The sequence below is a fragment of the Lactuca virosa genome, chromosome 8 (assembly GCF_052849685.1).
Source record: "Lactuca virosa cultivar CGN04683 chromosome 8, Lactuca_virosa_CGN04683_v6, whole genome shotgun sequence".
Lineage (NCBI taxonomy): Eukaryota > Viridiplantae > Streptophyta > Magnoliopsida > Asterales > Asteraceae > Lactuca > Lactuca virosa.
Genome location: NC_136433.1, coordinates 311723780 through 311733381, shown reverse-complemented (window position 1 = coordinate 311733381; position 9602 = coordinate 311723780).

Below are 9602 nucleotides of genomic sequence, written 5' to 3'. Positions count from 1 at the left end.
CGTCGCCCTACCCGCCTCCCGGGTATCCATAACATAGGCGACATAACCTGCGCAACCCTGCTGGAGGTAACGCCTAGCTCTCGCTGCTGAACATAAAGATGGTCCTCGTTGTGGCCTCTCACCCTGAATCACCAGCTCTCCCCCACTTGGGGTCCTGATCTGCACCAACTGTTGCGCACAGTTAATCACTGCCCCATTGGGGCTCAGCCAATCCATACCGATAATAACCTTGTTCCCCCGCAAAGGTATGGGAACCAGATCTACCAGATAACGCTCCTCAAACAGTGCACATACATAACATATCAAGATCACAGCGCCATATCATAAAAGCATAAGAAAGGAACCATACCCGTCACTACATCAGGTGCAGCGCGTGCCTCCTCGGCTGTCAACTGAAATGCTCGGCTCCACACCACTGGAGCCTCTGTCTTGGCCTTCCGGCCATCTGCAACCCACGCTGTCGTTGAGACCGGCGCCACTGCTGACGCTGGTGTCAATCTCGGGCAGTTGGCCTTTTTATGGCCCCTCTGATTGCAATGGAAGCAAATCAGGTCTGTCATCTGTACCGCAGGAGTAGGGGCGGTACAATCTCTGCCAAAATGTCCAACCTTGCCGCACTTATAGCAGCCTGAACCCGGCCCAGTGCGACAAGCTCCCTCGTGTGACCGACCGCATTTCCCACAGCGGTCCCGCCCAGACTGGCCTTTCGGCCTACCATCGGATCCCTTGGGCTTCTTCCCCGAAGCCCCCGTCGTCAGCCCCTCCACTGCCTTCCTCTTCTGGATGTGCTCCAGATCAATCTCACTCTCCCTAGCCCTGACAATCATGGAATCCAGGGTAGGGCAAGATGAGAAACTGACATGCTCCCAGATGTCAGCTCATAACATATCATGGTAGCGGGTCCTCCTCATATCCTCATCACCCGCATACTGGGGCACCAGCAATGCCCTCTCCCGGAACTTGGCGGTGATCTCCACCACAGTCTCCGTAGTCTGCCTCATGTCCAAGAACTCCCTAGGCAGCTGCTGAAGCTCCACAACTGGCGCAAACTCTGCCCTGAACCGGGTCACAAAATCCGGCCATGTCATAGCCTCAACAGCCGAGGCTCCCAATGAGTCACCAACAGACTCCCACCAGTCCCTGGCCCTGTCTCTCAAACATCCTGCTGCATATCTCACCTTCGACCCCTCGGGGCAGAAGCTAGTCAACTGTGCAGACTCAATGTCTGCAATTCATCGTCTGGCAGCAATGGGGTCCTTCACCCCATGGAAATCCGGCGCACCGCTCCCTCGGAAGTCCTTGAAGGACAGTGTGCGCGCACCCGCCTGGCTAGACGCCATATCAATCCTGAATGCTCGGAGGCGATCCTCCATCAGTTCAACAATCCCTTCCATGATCGAACCGAAGATAACCGACGTCGCATCAAGGATACCCCTCGTGATCTCGGATGCGATGAACTCGCGTAACCCATCATCAACCTGCCCGGATCCTGCACCCGAGCCCGATCCTGATCCTGATCCGGAACCTCCTGCTCCATGTCGTGTGGTCACCATGCTGAAAATACACGCATAAAATGTCAGGATCATACATACTTCCGAGAGGTCTAACACACTCTCCAAGGTTCCCGGTTCCATCTAAGCCCTCTTTGATTCGAGTACGGGTCCTCTGCTTTCAGTAGTACGGGCCCATACTACCTTCCACATCTACCCGTACTTTCCTCAAGGATTGCTTCGACTTCACCAACTCCCTTTTACCGATACTCTTTCCACAGACCTCGTCCTAGGCTTTCCTAGGGCACTCTCCGACCTACCCTCCGCCATCAGCTGCACTAGGAGTCCCCACCACTTCCCCCTAACTAACTTGCGGATACTGTTACATATCCGTTCATTAGCTAGTTGAAAATAGACAGAACCGTCATAGCACAAAGCAAGCAGCATTCGTGCATTGAGTAACCAATCAGGCATAACCTACACAGGCCATCCTACTGCTGACTAAACAATCCTAGCATACAGCTCATACAATAGGCATATAAGGCATCCACCTAGATCCTTAGCCCTAACTAGCATGCAATTCTCATAATCATATATCAGGCACACAAGGCATCCTCCTAGATCCTTAGTCCTATTCTAGCATGCAGTTTTCTGAATCAAAACCATATAGTATAACCTATCAAGTATGGGTATCTTGGGGAAAACTTACTTGAGCCCGGCCGGTCGCATGCATCACACACTTCGTCTTTCTTAAAATCCTTTCATTTAGATTTTAGAAAACTATTTTCCTTGAAAAAATCTTTCAGCCCCTCAGTTTGAGTCCAGACACCCCGAGGGTGTGTCCGAATCCCTCAAACCAGGGCTCTGATACCAACTTGGAACGTCCCAATTATCGAGTCCAAAAATTTCTTTTTAATTAATTGAATCATAAAAACATTCATCAGAAAATACTGTGAAAACACATTATCCCGTAAAACATTGATCCATGTCCAAAAACCCAAGTCATAAAATAATAACACATCAGAGTACAATCCCAGAAAACTCCATGCGGAAATCATGTGTGTGTGTGATGCGATGCTAAGGCGCCGACTCCTTCCCCTTTGACGAAGAGGTACCTGAACCCAAAACTAAAACCGTAAGCACAAAGCTTAGTGAGTTCCCCCATCATACCACATACCATACAATATCATCGGTATCTTTCAACAGGTAATCATCATCGGTATCTTTCAACCGGTAACCATCGTCGGTATCTTTCAACCGGTAATCATCATCGGTATCTTACAACCGGTGACCATCATCGGTATCTTTCAACCGGTAACCATCATCGGTATCTTTCAACCGGTAATTGTCATTGGTATCTTTCAACCGGTAACTGGGGACTATTCCACCCCTACCACTAGCATACAACAGCAAGGTACAATCATACAGTCAGACATATCCGGGTACTGACCTACCCTACGGCCCTAAGGGCCGCTGTCAGGGAACCTAATCCCTACTATACACGTAACATATCATGCAAATAATACTCGTGACCAAAGCACATAACCAAACCAAGATAATTATTACAAAGACAATCATCTTTCAAATACTCCTCTTTGGTGGGCCGGCATTGTGGCCTTAGACCCACCCCTACAGGAAGGTAACTCACCTTGTACAAGAAGCTGCTGATAATCTGTGTGGGAAACCTCCGTCCGCTGCTGCTCCGGAAATCCTCCGGCTACAATCCCCACAAACACTCAGTTAGAAACTGATATCTACTCATTTTACCCCCAACCAAGTCCAATTCAAAAGTCAACTTCCAGTTGACCGGACTCGCCGAGTTGGGCCGTCAACTCGTCGAGTCAATTCCCTTTACTCATCCTTATCCACGACTCTACTCGTCGAGTTTAGTGACGACTCGACGAGTGCCTCTCCGATATGAACATTGAATGAGCCTTCATCCGACTCGCCGAGTCTGATGAACACTCGTCGAGTTCACCTTCAACTGATGAACAAGTCCTGACCTTGACTCGCCGAGTTGTATGAACAACTCGTCGAGTTCATCTTCAAATATAAGAAGATTGCCTTGGACTCGCCGAGTCTGTTCTAGCACTCGCCGAGTCTCATGAACTCCAGGTCTAAAACTAAGTCCAATGCGTTGGGTCACTCTTTTCTGTCTTGTTACAACCCTTCTAACACCCAACTGAGTCCTTTTGACCCTCAACAGATATGGGACTCAAAGCCTTGGACTCGTCGAGTCCCAAGAATGGACTCGCCGAGTCGATGACATCCACACACTAAATCCTCAATTTCTGAGGTACATCACTTGACCAAAAGGTAGATCTGGGCTCCTACAATCGTTCTAGCACGTAAAGTTACAAACTTTACGTGCATGCATGGGACTTTGAGCTCAAAAGGACATAAGATAAGCTCTATTGTTGCATGGGGTCTTCCTTGGGTGTAAAAGCAACCCAAATCTGCCTTGTGACCCCTCTAACGACCTGATTCCAAAGCCTCAACCGCCAACCATGTTTGCATTCATGGTTGGCTACCTAAAATGGCTTATAAAAGCCCTAAATCTCCACAAAATGGGATCTAGCAAATGAACAAGCAAGTTAGCAACATTATACCTTCTGATGGCTGAAGATGAAGCACAAACTCGAGCCCTCCTGGTCTCCTCTTGATTCCTCAAGCCTTTCTCCTTCCTTCTTAAGACTATCAACACCAAAATCCACCAAAATGGCTTAGATTGCTTCAACAACGGCTAGGGTTTTCTATGGAGGGTTTCTGGGAGCATAAAGGGGCGATGGAGGCTGTATAAGGTTGTTTAAATAGGGTTCAAACCCTCAGATTAGGGTTTTGTCCAGTCAGAGCCTACTCGTCGAGTCCGGGACCCGACTTGACGAGTCCATCACTTAAATCCCGCGTCTCACCCCGCTCTTACTCGGCGATTTGGTCCTTCAACTCGACGAGTCCAAGGCCAAAAATGCACAATTACTTAAATAAAACACATACTAGGAACCGGGTGCTACAGTAACATTCTGTCACCCCTTGGCCTTATCGGCTGGGACTGTAGCTAGCAGTCGGGGTGTGGGAGTGTCTGTCCCGTATAGATCTATACACACAATGTCCTCTCTCCCTCCAGGAGACTCTGGTTACAAGATGATACAACCATGCAGTAGCGTATCGAGAAGTAGTATGTCACATTCTATTTATAGTATTCAAATGTTTGTGTAGTAAACCATAGTGTAGTAATGTTTTCTCTGTACTAGTTTATAGTATATATCTTCTCTTGTATAGTGTATAGTATGTATTGTTGTATAGTGTATAGTATGTATTGTTTCTCAATGTAGTACTTATGTAGTGACTCGTAGATGTACTGACTCTTGTTTGTGTCGTTGTAATAGTAATAGTGAGTAGTAATCCCTTAACTATACCTATTATAGTTAAATAGTAATGTTTTCCTTGAACTGTTATTGAAAAGACTCTTTTATCTACCAAGTTATGCTTGCACTTTAAAACGGAGTTTTGGTAAAACTATAAAGTAACATAACTTTAAAAGAGTTTTTGAAATGTTTTGACAACTTATAAATGACATAAGTAATCCTTTTGAAAATGTTTATAACAAACAATTACACAATTAACATTGTGTTCAACTTGTATTCCGCCCCTTAAAACATTTAAAAGATTCATTACGGGGTATGAACTCACCTGATGTGGGTGATTCAATGAATATGCGCGTAAGGATGAGAAGTTCCACGAGTGAAGTCCCGAGACACAACAAGTCCTAAATGACATACATTGGCATATACGGACATAAATATAGTGCTTGGAAGCAACCAAATGTAAGGAAACACCTCACGGGACTACGGAACACTTTGACCAAGTGTTGGAATCACATGTGATTCTACTAAAGAGTGTTTAACGCCATGGTTTGGTGTTTACGGTCCTGAGTTTATGGCCAAGGGAGTTTACGGCCGTAAACTCATGGTCAAAGTTGCATATGAGGGTGTTTGAAGGCTAGGGAAGCTTGAGGGGATTTTACTCTACACTAGTATGACAAAGACCAACCCATTGAAGGCTTTTGATGAGTTTACGGCCTAAAGGGGTTTATGACCGTAAATTCATGGACATTATGAAGTGAGTGTGGTTTAAGGTCTTACAAGGCACCTGGGAGTGTTCTAGTCCCAAGTCCAAGCCTTAGGAAGAGTTTAAGGCTCAAATGACACACTTATAGGGGTTTACGGTCAAGGGAGATGGCTTGACCGTAAACTCCTTTTGGTCCTTCATTCTTGATGTTTTCAAAGTCCTAAGCACGAACCTTAACTGGATATCAAGTATAGGGAAGAGTACTTACGATGTAGAGTCTTGAAATGGCCGATTTTGGCCAAGAACACTAGTGTGTGTTCTTGGTGTTCTTGGTGAAACTTGAAGATTTGAAGATCTAGTCAAAATGGATGTTTTCATGGATGGAATCAAAGAGTGTGACTAGGAGATGAAGTGTAACAACAAATCTAGGAAAGAACAATTACGTTTTTGAAGATCTCGAGTGAAGATCGGGATGATAGTTGAGAGAGAATTGGAGTGTTCTTGAGGTTAGAATGTGAGAAATGGCTGAAAATGATCAAGGACCACATATATACTCTTGGGTTTACGGCCAGGGTTGGGTTTACGGCCGTAAACTCCATGTTTACGGCCGTAAACTCCACATGTTGGAGTTTAGGGCTTTAGTGTTGTACAATGTCTCTAGCAGGTACATTCTAACACTCCTTCCTTAAGTGTACTTGGCTTAAAACTCCTTAGAATGACCTTTAACCAGACTAGGACTCATTTCCAATAAGTCTGACACTCAGTTGAGTTGACTGACTGTGATTTTAAAAGCAAAAAAATTTCGGGTTGTCACAGATAGTAGCATGGTACTTTTGGGTTGCCTTCACCATAGCAACTTTACAGGATAAATTGTGAGAAAGAGGTTGATAAATTATTTATTAATATATTATAAGAATATTACATTAATTGAGAAATCATAATTATTTAATTAGTATTGATCAGAAATTAATTTGGAATTAATTTGGTGATCAAAAGAGACTGATTACAAGAATGGGGACTGATATTGCAAATCACTGATAGTTGCAATTGGGCTGATGGATCACCTTGGAATAAGGTTGGACGAATTCTATGGGAAGCCCATAAAGAATTCGTCGAAGAAGTATTCTAGAAGGTGTCTATGGGCTGCTTAAGGCTTAAGCAGTCAAATTAGGGTTTCCACCTAAAACCCTAGCAACCACTAGTATAAATAGGCCCCATGGCTTATAGAATTCGGCCCCTATGCTTTCTAAGAGAACCCTAGCCGATTTCAATAAGCCTCCATCCTATCTCTTGTTCATCTTTTGCTTGTGGTGTTTGTGACTCCATTAGAGGTGCAACAATTGAGGCAATCAACAAGAAGTGTATTCTTCTAACTCTTGTTTATTCAGTTGAATCCGAAAATATGTGTGCTAGATTATGGTTTTGCTTTGGAAAATTATTATGCATGTATAACTTGAGAAAAACCTAGATCCAAAGCAATTAGGGTTGCATGTGCACCATAGGAATGTGGTAATGCTCAAGACCCATCACAATGAACATTATTCAAGGCATAAACCCCAATTTATGCCACAACCAGAATTGACTCTTCAATTTCCCTAGAATATGAAATTCCACATTGATTCTCATTTGGAAATATTCCCATTAATCCAAACGATTCTCCCATACTTGGATTCAACCGCACTCTTCCAACCTCACAACCATTGGATTTCTGAACCATCTCACAACCTCACTACTCTACCACTATCATCATGCGCTTACAAGAACAAAGATTCTAAGACCAAACAATCCAGGGTACTGTGACAACCGTCAAAATTCAAGTAAGTTCTATATATGAATAAACTTAGTTGCACGTATAGGCACGAAAAATGCTAGATTTGGTAGCTCGAGGCTAAGTCATAACCTACTAGAAATTGAAAACAAGTAGAATCGAAGGATAGTGTACTTAGATTTCACATTGATATGTGAATTCTACAACTACTTTAACTGTACTAACTATCCAAATTTGGGTCATTCATTGACTCGAGCATATTTGTACATTCATGTTGACACATCATGCACTTAACCTAGAAGTGGAAATTAGGTCAGAGTCTCATACGAACTTAAGTCAAAGTTGAAACTAGGACTAGTATACTTGATTCCTCAATTTCACTTGAATCTCAAAACCACTACATAGAATGCCAATAATCTGATTTCGATCGAACTAAGTAACTTGCTAAAAAAATATAGGTGTTTTAATATTGAGCAACTTGATTATTTCAAATACTATACTCAATTCATTATGGTGCTAACAATTTTATTGGTTTTGAAACAATCCAAGATATTCTATATCCATTATGATAGTTTAAAATGTCCAAATTTTATAACAACATCAAAATTTATAAAATGAAGGCATGTTTTATAAAATTTAAATTTCCTCCAAACTTTTATGCCATATATGTAATATCTTTAATTAAATATAAGTCATGGAACATAAATTAGATCAAGCAATAATAAATTGGAAATGTTAGCCTTATTTATGAACATAAGTGTCATATTTTTATAGAATTGACCATAAAAGCTTATATTTTAAAAAAACTAAATTTCGAAATCTTATTTTAAAAAAAAAAATACAAGAAAAAACTGAAACATGACCCCCCCTCTTCCTTAAATTTCAGATCCCTCTCTCTCCTCTCATTTTTCCTCCCAAAGTCAATCATTTTGATCAGTTCCACACTCTCTCCTGCCTCACTTCTCACTCTAAAAACTTCTCTCTTCCTTTTCTTAACAATGACGAACTTATAAGGAGAATAAGTAGGAGATATTTTTACATTCGATTATGTATGAGTTTAATTAAACTTTTGTATTTTGGTGACTGATTTTGGTGCAGAGAAACCCCACTGAGATGAAAGAGAGATTGGGTATCCAGAGAGACAAAATCTCTCTTTTCTCTCTTTTCTTCTTTCTAAAACCCCCATTCTTCAACTCTATGAATTAGCCCCAAAACCCATGAATTTCTAGCTAATATTCCCTCATTCTACTCAAAAGTTTTCATCATTTGAAGTTGATATTCAAGGTAAAATCAATTTCCTTATATTTTCTTTATTTTTCTTTCAAAAATTTCATGTTTTCTTGCGTTTTTCTCCCTCTTGTACACCATTCTTTATGAACATTCATATCCATGTTCATGCATGTCGAATTTGATGATGATGGTGGTAGGATTTCACCTAGAAACAACATGCATTTTGTTAGAAGGTGAAATCCAATGACCAAAACCTAAAACGAATCCATCAACTTGATTTTTTACAAGTTTTAAAGATCCAAAACCACATGCACTCAAGTTTTTCTTTTAAGAACATCATTTTCAACAAGATAAGTTCATTCATGGTCTTCAAATGATAATACATGTGATGAACATCAAGCTTAAAGGCTTGATAATCAAAGTACATTGTTAAGAATGCTTATAAATGATTTATTCACAAATAAATTTCTAAAACTCCTTTTCTGCTCAAGTCCAATTTTTCCCAGAATCCAAACAACAAAATAAGATGATCTGAAATTTTTCAGAAAATAACTCATTTTTCTCGATTTATTGCAAGTTTTGCAAGAAAAAAGAGCAATAATTCACATAAAATACTTTTTATAGTCAATAAATTTCGAGAAAATTTTGGGATGACCCATACACCGAGTGAAGACATTTTATGAAGTTGTATCCATTTCTATGATTGTTTTCTATTTATATAAATTTTATTTTTTGATGAAGAGAAATAAAATAGTAAAATACAGTTAATAATGTTAAAAACCGTATTTGATAATTTTTGTACCTTCTATAGATCATAAACACTCCATGAAAAAATTTATAGATTTTTCCTTGAAAATTTCTTACTTTTCCCAATTTAATGAATGTAAATTGATAATAAATAGTTACACTTGTCTACATATTATAAAACTTTATAAAAATAATCTTATAATACATATTAACCGTAAATAAAAAGTTTAATGCATTGTACTTACTTTTTAGTAATTTTTCAAGAATTAATGTTTATTTATGAAAATAAATCAAGCAAA